The 15,837-nt window shown below is 37.5% G+C and overlaps 1 protein-coding gene across 2 annotated transcripts in view; it reads right to left on the bottom strand.

The window, feature by feature from the left end:
• Positions 1-15,837, bottom strand: part of LOC109419129 (poly(A) polymerase type 3) — a 76,726-nt gene that overhangs the window by 46,527 nt on the left and 14,362 nt on the right. The window lies entirely within an intron of this gene.

Below are 15,837 nucleotides of genomic sequence, written 5' to 3'. Positions count from 1 at the left end.
GCGTTCCGGAAACGAAGAAAAACATACATTATTTAGCATTGAACAGCGGTAAGTGTGGTTAGCGATTCAGCGAACTTGCACACCACACTATAATCATCTTCACCGTCGTCGTCATCATCATCATCATCATCATCACCATCACCGTCATCAGCAACAACTCGTACCCGACCGGCTCACAATTGGTGGCAAGTCTCTCTTCGTTCCATAAGTTTGCTTCACTATTTACCAACGTACGAGGTAGACCTCAAATCACGTTACATTTGGGGCCTAAACTGCTAGGCCTACACTTTGGCAAACACTTCTTTCTTCTTTTATTTTTTCGCGTTTTTTTGCGACATCTTGTTTTTCTCATACGCGTGCTGTTATGATTTCTTCACTTTCGCATTCGGTTCAAACTGCTTTTGGTTACATCTAGATGCGCAAATGGTTTATTTACTCCTGGTTTTTTCTACGCGACGTAACAAACAACAAACACTGCTGACCTAAAGGGAGTTTCGTATGATTCTTTGTCGCTTCAACTTTATCTTGTGTCTCCAGATTCAAACATTCCCTTATCTTATCAGCAAGACCACCACCACGAGACAACTTTGAAAATGCAGGGTCTCTAGTCACAAGGATTGGCATAGGGAAGTGGAACCATCTCGGCAAGGGTCCTATTTTGGGCACTTTTCCGCTATAACTCAGCCAATACTGAACCAATTGACACAATTTTTTGAAACGCGGTGAGATGCGTATGGTATCTAGCCGTGTACAAAATTTCAAGTCAATTGATTTGGAATATACTGAGTTATAGCGAAGAGTGCCCAAAATACCGGCCGCTGCCCAAGTGGTACCTACTAAGAAAGCTTTCCTTCCTCAGAGGATTGTAAGGACGTGGCCGGTGATCTCTCAAAATGTGAACCTCAATATTTTTCAATGCAATTTTGACTATTTTTTTTTCAATAAATGACGTAGTTCCTACTACGAATTGTAAAGTTATCTAAGCTTGTTCTTATACCTGAGGATGATAGTAGTATAATTGAAGGAACTCAACCAGATCCAGAGCCTCTCAACAAAAACATGCGATGTGTAATACCATGCAACAACCCACCCCAACTGTAATAAAGTTCATTTTTACCACTACTGGTGAACAACTTCGTGGTCTCGAACCATCCAGTTGTCCTCCGGTATCTAGGAGATCTGACCGGAAGCCATCGAAAGATGAGCAACTGACCAGACGACGATGGATGATAAAACTGGATTAACTGTTGTGTACGACGATTCAACACTCAGGTATACATGGTATACACAAACACAACAGCGTTGTTGTTGTTGTCGTTACCTACTGCTGAAAACTAGATCACGGCTGACTGATGGGTACGTGCAGACGCAGAGAACATCGACACAAAGAGATTCACTGCGCGAATTACGGTGTCGTCCGTCGCGGCTTGCCGTGCGCGTCGCGGTCACGGTCTTCTTCCATTCAGCACTTCAACAGTCATCGCATCGTCGTCAGTTTTCGCGTTTTGCGCGACGCAAACACACGGTGCGTTCGGAGCGTAGATTAGATGGTCAACAACAATTGAGTTTATCAGTAGTTCGTTTACTGTTGTGTATACACTGGTAAAGTTTTATGGTTAATCGAAACAAAAACGACTTATTGCCAATTACACATACCGATTAGCTCAGCTGAACGAATTTAGGTGACGTTGATATTATAGTATATTAAAACAATTCTAGTTGTAAACGGGAAGCCATTCACACAAAGTCTGATACTTCAAGTTTGTAAAAAATATATCAGAATAATTGTCAATTCGAAAGAAAAACTTGCGAAAAAATTACGATCCAGTAGGATTGGAACCGACAACTATATATTCGCTAGACCGGCACCCGTACCAACTAAGCCACGTAACAGGTTTAAATTCTGCGCAATAAAAAGCCGAACTTGATTCGAGCCCACACATTGGACACTACTTTGTTTCATTTCATTTTCATTTTCATTTTCATTTTGCAGCAGTTGGTGGGGCAATAAGAGCGCAAGTCAATCCAATGCCGAAGATCAAGGAGGGGTAATGGCCGTAATAGTCCGTGCGGACCACATGAACACCATCGGAAGGGTAATGGTATAGGTTCGGGAAAGGTATTGGACTAGACTTGAGACACAATAATGCAAATACGGTAGAAAGTGTGAAATTGGTTTCTGTAGTAAGGTTCATGTTGTATGTTAGGTCCTTGTCAATTTGTCAGTTAGTTGCCTTAGATTCCCAAACTTAAGTAGCGTTACTGTTTTGCCCCATATCAAATATGTAGTCTCTACTCTATTGAAGTGTTATATTAAGTTGTTATGTTCATTATGTCAGTAATTGCTGGTCATAATGTTTTTGCGACATTTATTGCAGAATATTATTTAAGATAGGTAGTAATTTTCGTCCAAAATGTCCAGACTAATTGGTCTCATTGATAACGCATTAGCTTCATAACTAATAATCATTTACACCTAACAGGATTCGCCCCTAGATCCTGGCAATATACGGCTAAATCTTCGAATTGTTCTCTCAGTCCTACTAGTTTTTCTTGTAGAAAACATGTCACTCCCTCACTTTTCATATAATACCAACATTTAAAAACGTTAAATTATCTTCCTTGTCATACATAAGTAATGTTGTCCAGCTTAGTCCAAGAAGTAGGTAATCAGTTTTCGTCGAGTCGAGACGCATTGACGTCAACAAAGCATTTTAAGTTATTGATCACGCGTTAGCTTCGGAATAATAAGCAAAATTAAGTGTTGCAACTCGCGCCGGGAGTTAGTATGGACTTGAAATTATCAATGCTATTCGGCTGCAAAATTCGACGAGATAAAAAAGTTCCACAAATTTGCAAAAAAAGAGAATTAGAGCTTTTGAAAAGAAGAAAACTACTTGAAAACTAGTTATTCGTTCGTACGCGTAACGTTAGTTAAATTTTCATTTACAATGCGAAAAACCGAAGTACAATTTCCCATCCACTTAGTTTCCTGATAAATTCTTGTTTCCCGCCGTATGTTAGTTATTTACCTTTGCACGCTTAGAATTCAGGTTCCATGGAGAGTATTTTACATTCGTTTACTTACATATGTTGATGATACTTCCCCCATAGATTGTGTTAGCTTCTGGTTGTCTTTCGAAGATCTTCCATATGTTAATCTGAAAAAGCTTGTGCTCATGCACCATTCATGTTCCGCAAGGATTCGAACCATGCAACATTTTACAGAGAAAAACAAAGGAGGAAAAATTGATTAGTAATTTTTATGTGTATAGTGTTTATGTTATGAATAATAGCAGTAATTGTTTTAGTATTAGTGTGTATGTGATCAAACAGGAAAAAAAATCGACGCGAATATCAATCATAATTTAATGTAATTGATGAATAATATTAATTATATTTCCAAGAAAATAAAATATTTTGTATTTGCAGCATAGCTGGGCCTTTAAAAATTTCAACATTTGATTAGGATGCCGAACCATCTGGGCAGTGGCAACCATCTCGGACATCCCCCTGTCACAACCCAATCAACATCGAACCAACTGACCCAAATTCCCGTGCTTGGGTAGATAATGCAAATATCTCACCACGCAAAAGAAATACGGTCAACCAGTCCAACCGGCCGAGCAACAGCAGAAAAATGCCCAAAATAGAGGCCCCTCCCTAATGGTCCAACTACCCTATATCGACTATTTCCTCAATGTGGTCCACGTCGTCTCGCAGTCATGTGTAGCTATACTTTTTCTTAAACTTTATAACTAAATATTGAAACTAATACAGTAATGAAAATAATGTTTAGAATTGAAATGAGGACAAATCTGTAATACAATTGATTGAATAATAAAGTTTTTTTTAACATTCATTCGCTTTATTAAATTCAATTTTGACTGCGAGACGATGGAAGGAGATTCACACAAGAACGCTTATCGGATGGCACTTTATCCGATGAAGTCAATCGAAGTATGATTCCCCTTCCTTTGCTTAAATCCGCCACCCAAAGCACGCACCCAGTCGGCCATTGAGGAAGCCGTTGGCTATTAGATCGAATTATCCAGGGACATAAGTGACTTTGATGGTCACTCCTGTCGCACCTATTAATCTAATGTTGTTATATCAGAAAAAAATACAATAAAGTAATAAATAAATATGTTTTAACAACACTAGCAACAATTGAAACAAGAGGGCCCTCAGAAGACACTCTTCCCTAGACAATATTGATCCAAAGCCCAGGGACATTGGACACTACTTTGTTGCAAATTTATCTCCCTTTCGCATTGGCGTAACTAGAGGGGGGGCCAGGGGGGCCAGGCCCCCCCCAGAATCCGTCAGGCCCCCCCCAGAAATTTTTCATGACTTTATATATGGAAATTAGAAAAAATCTGAAAACCACTGTCGTGGTGACAAACATAGATCTATACTCTCAATTTAGTTGAAAATCGGAGTTTTCGACTATGCGAAGTTGGATTTTTCTCCAAATCCGTGCGTCGGACCTAACTTCGGAAGTGGTGCGCTGTATAGCCAGGGTGTCTACTCAATTATGAAAATGAAATTCCCTGATATTTCCAGGATTTTTCCAGGTATTTGAAAATAATTCCAGGTTCAAGAAACTCGACTAAACTAAACATGATTTCAGATTTCTAAAAATTCGTGGAAACGCATCTTTTTGTGAAATTTTTGGTTCCAACTTTAATAACATTCCACCAGCGGAAGCACGAGATGATTTTCTGATGGAATTCTTAAAACGATCCTGGTGATACTTTTGTAGAATTTTCTGCATAATTTAATGAAAATTTTGTTTATGAATTGCTGAAGGAATTTAGCAAGGAAAACAATAAGAAATTACACTATATTTTTATAAAAGTTAAGCTTGGCCGTTCCAGCAGATAATCTACCAAGTAGTTCCTGAGCAAACTTTCTTAAATATTGTCAGAAACTTGAAAAAAAAATGCAGCTAATCCTTCGTTGGTTTCGCAAAAGAATCGCTCAAGTATGTATTTTCAAGAATTTCGCTAGATTCTTCTCTCCAGCGATTTCTCCTTTTATAGAAATTGCTAGCAAAAATGTTAAATATGTTTATAGGTTTTCAGTCAGAAAATCCTTTCAGAGTTTCAAAAAATGACTTCAAATAATACTGCCAGTTACACTTGAAAATTTTAAAAATGTCCACATAAATTTAACTTCAGGCATTCCTTCAGAATATTTTAATTCTTTCTTCACAACAAATTTCAACGATAATTTTATGTCAAAACAGCGTTTTTACCAAAAGTATATGAATAAATATTGTTACAGGTGGACTATTTTCAAAATAAATATAAAAAAAATGATGTAAATCAATAGTTTTGATTGTCAATAGTTTCACTCTTGAAACAAGTACATAATTGACAATCAGAATATACTAATAAGTCGGCAACCGTGTTCTAAAACTATTGCATTATGTCCATCGAAAAAAGGTTCCTTCGAGTTCGTCAAAATTTGTGGAGATTAGAAGCAACTATTGCAAAAAGAGAGTAAAAAATTCTTTCAAACATTGTACATATAGAATCATTTATGAGTTGATCTTAAAACGTTTCAGAAATGGTCAGAAAAATATTTTAGAATTCTTCCACAAGTCATCTAGTTAATTTCGCTAGAAATACTAACATCAAATCCGTCAAGAGTTCCAATTGATCAATCATACTCTGCGGCTGTTTCAGGATTACGATTAAAATATATCTTTAAGCTCCTTCAGGTATTTTTCAGCATCTACAGGCAATTGCGAATTTGTTAGGCAAACCTCAATAAATTCTGCTTTATACAATTTAAGTTACTAAGCCATATGACTGCAATAGATTGAAATATTTTAAAATTCCAAATCATAACAATGCTTTTAACATGCTTTTGTCGATTCAGTTTTCCGAAATAAGTAAAGCATAAAATAGGAGATTGCTGTGGAAAAATACAAGTTAGTTACTGTTGGCAGGGAACAGAATGGGAATCTTATTGGACACCGGGTTGTCAGCAACTCGCAGAACGCACAGTAATATTTGTGGTTATGAGCAGCTTTAAACTGCAAAGAGGTTTTATTAGCATACTAGAAATCAATTACAATGTTTATCGCTTACACTTTCGGTGTTTCCACACTCTTAAAATGCATTCTGTAATTCCCGACGCAACAAACGATCTACGAATTCTGCAATTATAATATTGAGATAATAATCTATTCCATCGTGTACAAATTATATTTACTTTAAGCTTCTAATTTAAGGATGCATGTTGATTAGAATTCACGTATTTATAACTTGTGATAAAGCACAAATTTTCATTATTTTCATGAAGCTTACTAGCATTTTAGTTTTAACTCACTATTATTTATCAACTAGTTTAAGTCGGATATAAAATTAAATAGGTTTAATTAACATTTGAGCAAACTCACTCCACACTATACTTCTGACATTATCTATTCTTCTTCAATTCTATTAACCATGCTATTCTTCCAAATAACTGACCTGCTGTCAATCTACTGGCAATTGACAGCATTTGCATGACAACTATAGTTCAAATATGGAGTTCTGGCAGTGCAGCCAGCGGCAACAGTTACAATAATATTTAACGAGCGGGCATTTAGTAGCGGCGCAGCCGAAATTTTTATTCGCTTTGAAGCATTGCTAACTGAAAATTTGTATTGAAATGATGAATTCACAAATTCCCTGATTGTCAACAGAATTCCCTGAGAATTCCAGGATTTTTCCAGGTCGAGTAAAATTCCCTGATAATTCCAGGTTTTCCAGGTTTTTCCAGGTAGTAGACACCCTGTATAGCAATACAGCTATACAGCGCACCACTTCCGAAGTTAGGTCCGACGCACGGATTTGGAGAAAAATCCAACTTCGCTAGTCGAAAATTCCGGGTTTCAACTGCACGTACAGTAATGAAAATTTATTTGGCATAATATGTGTTTAAATTTACAGTTATTGGAGGCAATTCTTAACTTGTCACTATTTACAAGATCATTGTCCAAAATGGTCTATGTAATTAGTTAGTTTTGTTTGGAAATATTATATAATCAGAATTATATAAAAAGCATTACTTTGTATATCTTCTTTTTTAAATCGCTGAGAAATTAAATCTAAATGATAATTTCCAGGAATTCCTGGATAGGTATCTTTAAGAATCTTCGAATTTTCTAGCAGCATTACTGCAAAATATGGTTAAGGGAACGTCCATAAATTGAGGAAAGTTTAATATATTTAAAAGCAGGTGCTGCAGGATGTAATCGTAAGTCTGGAGGTATTCATGATTGGACTTGTAAAAGACTTGGTATTCATGAGATAATTGTGGATGACTTCTTGGAGAATTTCTTGGCTTCTATGTCCCTTTAAAATTATCTAAATGAATTTCAATACAAATCGCTGGAGGAATTCCTCTAGAAATCCTTCAAATTATTCAAAAAATCTACAAGTAATCCTTAAAAAAACCCTGGGGTGAATCCCTGAAAAACATTATGAACGGAATACTGTAATTTTTTAACTAACCGCTGAATAAATTAAAAAAAAAATCCCGAGAGAAATTTCGGGAGAAATCATTACAAGAATTCTCGGAGCAATACCTGCAGGAATCCCTGGAGTAATTTGTGAAAGTATACCTGGAGGAATCCCTGGATGAATTCCTGGAGGAATCCGAAAAGCAATTATGCTAGGAATTTCAGGAAAAAAAAAGAAGAATCCACATCAGAAATCCCTGTAGAAATTACTAGTAAATTTTTTAGATGAATCCTTGGAGGAATTTCTGGATGCATTCCTGGAGGAATCCTTAGAGGAATTCTTCAAGAAATCACAGGAGGAGTTCCTAGATGTATTTCTGGAGGATATCCGGGAGAATCTTCTGGAAAAATTCCATGCGGAATCTCTGGAAAAGTTCCTGGACTAATGCCTGGAGCATTAGGGGATTTTTTTATAATCGTACAAATTGGTATTAAGTTTCTGAAGGTTAATGAAATTAGGTAGCGATCATATATATTTGAAAAACTAAGTTGAAAAAAATCAGGGTCGCCTAATTTTCCGGAAAACTTTAGTGAAAATCAAACATTTTCCACAGACACCACCTATGAAAAATCATAGAACGAAGCATCATAGGCACATTTTTTTTTTGGTGAAATCATAAGCAAATTTTCTCAGCAATTCCAAGATGGATTTCTGGAGGAAATCCTAGAAAATTTTTTGGACAAATTCCTGGCGGATTCCCTGGAAATGTTAATGGATTGATTGATTGATTTGTCTTTTTTAAAGAGACTTTCAGCCCTTGGCTCCAAAGTTAATGGATAAATTTCTAAGGAGGCATCCCTGGAGAAGTGCCTGGAGCATTAGAGAAATTTCTGATGAAATTCCAAGATAAATTTCTAGAAGAATTCCCAGAGGAATTTCTGGAGGAATTCCAGGAGGAATTATTGGAGAAATCTCACGGAAGAATCCTTAGAGGAATCCCTGCAGGAATTTCTGGTATATGCTTGAAGGAATTCCTGGTGGAATTTCTAGAAGAACCCGTGAAATAACTCCTGGACGGATTTCTAGAGGAATCCCTGGAGTTGAAATTCATGGATTTATTCCTAGAGGAAACCTGAAAGAATTTCCGGAGGAATCCCTTGGAAAAATTCCTATAGAATTTCCTGAAGAATCTCCTGAAAGAATATCGGAAGCAATCTCTAAAGGATTTCCTGCATAAATTCCTGGAGGAATGCTGAAGGAATTTCCGAAGAAATCCCTGGAGGGGTTCCTGGATCAATTTCTGAAGAAATTCCTGAAGGACTTTCTGAAGGAATTCCTGGAGTATTTCTGAAGAAACCTCATAAGGAATTCCCGCAAAATTTCTTAGAGAAATTTCTACAAAAATTCTTGAAAGAATCCCTGAAGATATTCTTGGAAAGAACCCTGGAGAAATCCCTGAAACAAATTTCTGGAGGAACCTTAGGAGGACAAGTTCCAGATGGAATTTCAGGAGGAATTTCTTTACAAATCTTTATAGGAAATCTTGGGGAAATTCCATGGAACTATTCATGGATGAATTCCAGGAGGAATCCCTTAATCAATTCTTTAAAGAATCCTTCAATGAATTCCTGGAAGAATCTCTAGAGGAATTCTGGAAGGAATCCATGGAGAAATTTCTGAATATATTCATAGAGAAATTCCTAAAGAAATACCTAGACCTAGAGAAATTCTTAGAGGAATTCTGAGAGGAATTTATAATGGAGTTCCAGGAGAAATTTTCAGAGGAATTTCTGGAGGACTTACAGGAGCAATATCAGAAAGAATTTCTGGAAGAATTACTGGAGAAATCATCGGAGGAATTTCTGGAGGAATCCATGAAATAATCCTGGAGGAATGTGCAGAGGAAACCTCGGAGAAGAAATTCCTGGATTAATTCTTGGGGGAAACCCTGGGAGGATTTCTGGAGGAATTCCCGGTACAATTCCTGAAGGAATTGCTGTACGAATTTCCGAAGAAATTCCTGCAGGAATTCATGGATCCATTCCTGAGTAAATTACCGAAAGTATTCCTGAAGAAATACCTGTGGTAAATTTTGGTGAAATTCGTGGTAGAGCTCCTGGAGGAGTCCCTGGAGAAATGCCTTGATGAAATCCTGGAAGAATGCCAGGAGGAATACCTGGAATAATTCTTGAATAAATTCCAGAAAGAATTTGTGGGGAAATTTTTAAAAGAATCCCTTGAGCATTTCCTGGAGGATTCCTGAAAAAATATATGAAGGAATTCCTAGAGATATCTCAGGAGGAAATCATTCAGGAATCCCAGGAAGAATTATTGGAATATTTCCTGGATAAACTCCGGGAGGAATTCTTGGGGTAATTTCTAAATGAATCCCTGGAGGATTTTCTAGATAAATTCTTGGAGAAATTGCGGTAGTAATTTCTGAAGGAATCCTGGATTAATGCCGGGAGGAATCCCTATAGAAATCTCTGGAGGAACTTCTGGAGGAATGCCTGGAGTAACCCCTGGATAAATTCCTGGAGACATGCCTGTATCAATTCCTGGAGGAATCTCTTGGGAAATTCCTTTAGAAAAAACCCTGGAGGATACCCTGGGGAATTTCCTTAAAAAATCCCTGGAGAAATTCCTGGACTAATGCCTGGAGTAATCTCTGGATACATTTCTAGATGAGTTCCTGGTGGAGTTTTCAGAAGAATTCTGGGAGCAATCTAGTGGAGTTTGGAGTTTTTAGAAGAACTCCCGAAGCAATCTCTAGATGAATTGCTGGAGAAATCCCGAGATGAGTCCATGGAGAAACTCCCAGGAGAAATTTCTAAAGAAACCTTTAGAAGAAATTCCACAAGAAATTCCAAGAGAAATTTCTGAAGAAACTCCAAGAGAAATTTCTGAAGAAAATCCAAGAGAAATTTCTAGAGGAATTCCCAGAGCAATTTTTGGAGGAATTCCAGGAAGAATTCCTGAAGGAATTGCGGTAGTGATTTCTGAAGGAATTCCTATGGGAGTTCCTTGGTCAATTCCTGGAGGACTTTCTGAAGGGATTCTTGGGGTAATACTTAAGTAACCGTTTGAGGAATTCCTGGAGGCATCCTTAGAGGAATTTCTAGAGAATAATTTGGAAGAATCCCTGGGGTAATTCTTGCAAAAAAAAACCTGGAGAAATCCCTGAAACAATTTCTGGGAGAACCTCAGAAGGAATTCCTGGACAAATCTCTATCGGAAATCTTGGGGAAAATCCGTGGAACTATTCATGGAAGAATGCAGGAGGAATCCCTAAATGAATATCTTGAGAATCCCTGAATGAATTCCTGGAAGAATCTCTAGAGGAATTCTGGAAGGAATCCATGGAGAAATTTCTGAAGGAATTTCTGGAGAATTTTTTAGAGGAATTCAGAAAGGAATTTCCGGTGGAATTCCAGGAGGATTTTCTGGAGAAATTACTGCATTAATCATCGGTGGAATTCCTGGAGGGATCCATGAAATAAATCCTGGAGGAATGTGCAGAGGAAACCCTAGAGAAGAAATTCCTGGAAGAATTTTCGGAGGAATTCATGGAAGAATTCCTGGATCCAAACTTGAATAAATTCCTGGAGTAATTCCTGAGGTAATACCAGGAGAAATTCTTGGTAGAACTCTTGCAGAAGTCTCTGGAGAAATACCTGAATGAAATCCTAGAGGCATGCCAGGAGGAATACCTGGAATAATTCTTGAAAAAAATCTGGGAGGAATTTCCGAAGGAGTTCCTGGAGGAATCTCAAGATTCATTCCTGATGAAATACAAAGTTCGATTATTGAGGGAATTGCAGGAGGATTTTCTGAAGAATTCTCAGGGGAAACTGAATAAACCGCTGAAATTCCTGAGGAAATCCTGAAATCCTGGATTAATTCCTTCGGCAGTTTCTGAAGGAATCCCAATAAGAGTTCTTCTGGAAATGTTTAAAATAATCTCGGAATTCGTTTTTGTAAGAATAACAGAAGAAATTTCCGGTGAATCCCTGGAGGAACTCTTGAAGTAATTTCTGAAGAAACCCGATGAGGAATCCCGGAAGCAAACCCCATCAGGAACTCTTTATGCAATCTCAGGAGAGCTTTCTTAGCGAATACCTGGAAGAATTTTTGTAGGAATATTCCTGGATAAAAAAATGAAGAAATCAATGTGTGCAGTAATTGTTGAAGGAATACTAGGATTCCTAGTGGGGCGGACCTGGTGGGATGGTTAGAACACTTGACTATCACGCCGAGGACCTGGGATCGAATCCCACTCCAGACAAACTCGCAAAATGTGAGTTCTTCCTTCGGAAGGGAAATAAAGCGTGGGTCGCGAGATGAACTAGCCTAGGGCTAAAAATCTCGTTAATACACATAAAAAAAACTAGGATCCCTAAAGGTTTCTTATACAAATTTTTCAAGCAATTCTTGGAGTGTTTTTTAAGAATCTCTAAGTAAAATTGTCTAAAAGAATTTCTGGAATTCGAATCATTCCAGATGTAATTATTGGAGCAATCTCTAGTGGAATTTTGGAAGGCATATATGGAGACATCCCTGTAGAAATCTCTGAATATCTGCAGAAATACTTTAAAGGATCTCTGGAGAAATTCCTGAAGGAAACTTCGAAAAAAGCACTGGAACAATTACACAGCGCAACATTTTTTTGTCTCAAGAGCAAACTTACGTGTCTCTGAAGGATTTTGGGCCGCTGAATCCGAATCCGGGCTCAGATTTGCTCTAACACGTCACAAATTTGAGCTATACCTCAATTTATAGGGCAAAATATGCGATTTTGGGCTTTTTTGACTGCAAGCCATTAAGCATGGAAATATTTTTTTTAAGCAATCAAAAGGTTAATTGGTCAATTAACATCTAAATTAACGACTTATGCAAAATATTTCGTTATACCTAATTAAATTTGATAGATTTAAGCATTTTATGATAGTATGAAAACTTGCATGCAACTTTTGGAGGGTGACTTGTATGGGAAATATCGTACCTAACATAAATCGCTTAAAACTATCAAATTCGATTTGGTAAAACGAAATATTTTGCATGAGTTGTTAATTTAGATGTTAATTGACCAATTAACCTTTTGATTGCTTAAAAAAAACATTTCCATGCTTAATGGCTTGCAGTCAAAAAAGCCCAAAATCGCATATTTTGCCCTATAAATTGAGGTATAGCTCAAATTTGTGACGTGTTAGAGCAAATCTGAGCCCGGATTCGGATTCAGCGGCCCAAAATCCTTCAGAGACACATAAGTTTGCTCTTGAGACAGACCAAAAGTTAATTTTTGTTACGCTGTGTTACTGGAGGAAACTCTAAAGATATCCCAGGTCAAATCCCCGAAAAAATGTCTAGTGGAATCCCTAGATGAATTCTTGATTGAATTTCTGGAAGAAGCCAAGATGGAATCACTGAATTAAGCTATGGAAAAAAATCTTGGAGGAATTGATCGTACTCATATAGTTTACAAAACTATGAACAAATCTGAAACAGTCATTTGGATTACTCAAAACTACAATACTGATTTGCATATTCACATATCGGGCGCCCATCCCGCTTAAAATTCATCTCAAGTCAGGCCCCCCCTGGGCCCCCTCCAGGAAAAAATCCTAGTTACGCCAATGCCCTTTCGGCTTGAATGCCAATCCCTTAACCGTCCTTTGGCATTAGGATCGTTTTTTAACCCAAACCGTACACTACGTCAGCGAGCTACTGCCAATGTGATGCAAAAGGAAGGTTAAAGTGAAACATCAGGCAATACAAATATGGCTGACAAAATGGCCGCCTTGAGCCCCTACTTACGTTTTCAAGGACAGTAATATTGACAATTCGTAAACAAATGCGTCTGATTTGGCTTATCTGCCTCTTTTAGCAAGTGAGCAAAGCCAGGATTTACAAATCTTTATTCGTAATATTTGTGCCTCTAAAGTTTCTATGGAAAATTTGAAATTGTTTTTTTTTGCTGTTTAATCTTAATACGCTCGCAATTAAGCATTCTAACTACTAGCACAACAGCGAACTGTCAATAATTCAACATACTGTAACTTCTAATTACGAACTTCCCAGAAAGCTCTCAGAATTTCTCGCAAGATTTCTGTCGGAATTTCTTCCGGGATTTCTCATAGACATTTCCTCGGAAGCTTCTATAGTTTTCCTCTTAGAATTTCCAAGGATTTCAGAGTAATTTGGTTAGTTTCTGTCAAGCTTTTTTTCAGAATTTTATGTATTTCTCCCACATGAACAGATGTGATTCTTCTCGGCATTGCTCGAGAGAAATTCAAATTCCTCAGCAACAGAGTACGCATAACGGAACAGGCGAAAGAACAAACGCTTTATGGTAAGCCATGCATGTTGGCAACAAACACGCTCCGCAGCAAACACGTATCATGCGACAAAGGCAATAAAACAAGTACCGTCTACCCCCGTTGGTTTGACCGTATCTAAACACTTTTTAATTTGACCCCGCTGATCTGCACATCGTTCAAGCTAAAAATAGTTCAAACGTCATTCTGCTCATGGAACGGGGTGAAACGGAACGCAGAATCAAAACAAAACAGCAAAAAAAGTTGCCATCAGTGTTTTTTTCGATGTCCGCAGGATTACTAGAAGTTCAAATTAAAAATGAACTCCGTTGGTTTGCATGAGGTGTCGTTCAAACCAACGGGGGTAGACGGTATTGCTTGCCGTGCATGTTTGTGTCGATGTTATGGAGTTTCTGACAATATTTTCGATTCTCGTCAATGATTTTATGAGCAAATGGACTAAATCAGAATCATGATTTACACAAAGTCATGTTTTATTTGTAAAACAATGTAAAAATCACGTAATAAAAGGTGTGAGACAAATACTCCTACCAGTTTTGTTGCGAACAAACTCGGGAACGAAATTTGTCAAATCTGCTAACAAAAAAAAAACACAAAGCGTTGTTGCAGCGCGTTCTTTGTTGATTGTTGTTCGTTTGCGATGCCGTATTCTTCACACACTGCTCATCAGAATTCCGGATGTAAACCTACACACTTAATTTCGAATACCGAATACGGTTAATTTTTAACGAAAATAGAATAGCTGAACACATCAAAAATGGATTGTTTACCTTTTGCTCACGTTTTTGGCAATTGGAGTACTGAGCCTCAGTTAAATCGATTACCGAAATAACCGAAATAGTTCTGTTGTTCTATTTTCATCAAAAAAGTACCGAACAGTCAATACATGATTGAGTGTGAAGGATATATCCTGACCGGAACTCCAAGAAAAATTGCCTTAAAAATCTTCGAAGAGACTTCGTGAGAAATCGTGCAGAAGGTATTCGGGGAATGATGATGAGATAAACTCTCTATAAGAAATATCGGTCCCAGCAGGAAACTCTGAAGGACATTTCGGGAAAACTTCTGGAAAATCTCAGGAGCAGTTCCTATGAAAAATTGGGAGAATCTCAAGTAGATATATCCCAGCAAATTTCCAGTGTTTAAATTGCAGGCAATGGCTCTTTCTAACGTGTGGTCGGCTATTCTCGTAATCGCAGGGAATGAAAAGAACGTCCGATGTGCTTTGAGGTTAGATAACGAATGAAAAGTTTTATTAATCTAATCTAATCTAATCTAATCTAATCTAACACAAACGCAGCCAGTACAAGAAAGCATCCTGGAAAATAATTGGGTTAGATTATGCCCAATTATTTTTCTTGTCAGTATTGAAACTTGCAGCATATCAGAGATATGATACAAGCATCAAAGCGGCCAGGCCTACTGCGTTGTGTTTGCCGCAAAGATGATTCTTTGAATTGTCTCGAATTCAAGTATATTACTACTTGATAATATTTAAATCGAAACAATTTTTGAATCTACAGGGGAGGATGGATGCGTGGACATACCGTACCAAACGCTCCGTTTTAGTTATGTGAAATGTATGTGAACAGTAACAAATAATTTACCTGTGTGGTTCCTGAAATAAAAATTAAATATATGAAAATTTGAACATGTTTGCCATTCAAACCAAAAGATGACACAATAGAATAAAATCATTTAACAGCTTTAAAATGTACAAATACTTTATATCAAAAGTACAATCTGAGTGCACTACTGATTTTCTCCATCGGCTTGAACGATATCGCCATCCCCATGGAAACGAGCTCCAAATAGCAGCGGACAGCCTGTGCGCGTATTGGAACGGCGGATTGCTCAAAAACCATCACTGTTTTGAAGACATTTTCTTTATGCACTTCTTCTTTTTCTTCTTTCTTTGCTTTGGAAATGAAAGCGGTCATCAGCGAATCAAAGATTAGGCACTACCGACCCGACATGAACGAAACGTAAGACGCCGTAGAAACGCGCACAATTTTTTCATGAACCACACCGAATTTACAGGA

Source organism: Aedes albopictus, chromosome 3 (assembly GCF_035046485.1).
Source record: "Aedes albopictus strain Foshan chromosome 3, AalbF5, whole genome shotgun sequence".
Classification (NCBI taxonomy): Eukaryota; Metazoa; Arthropoda; class Insecta; order Diptera; family Culicidae; genus Aedes; species Aedes albopictus.
This window is presented reverse-complemented; position numbering and strand designations above follow the sequence as displayed.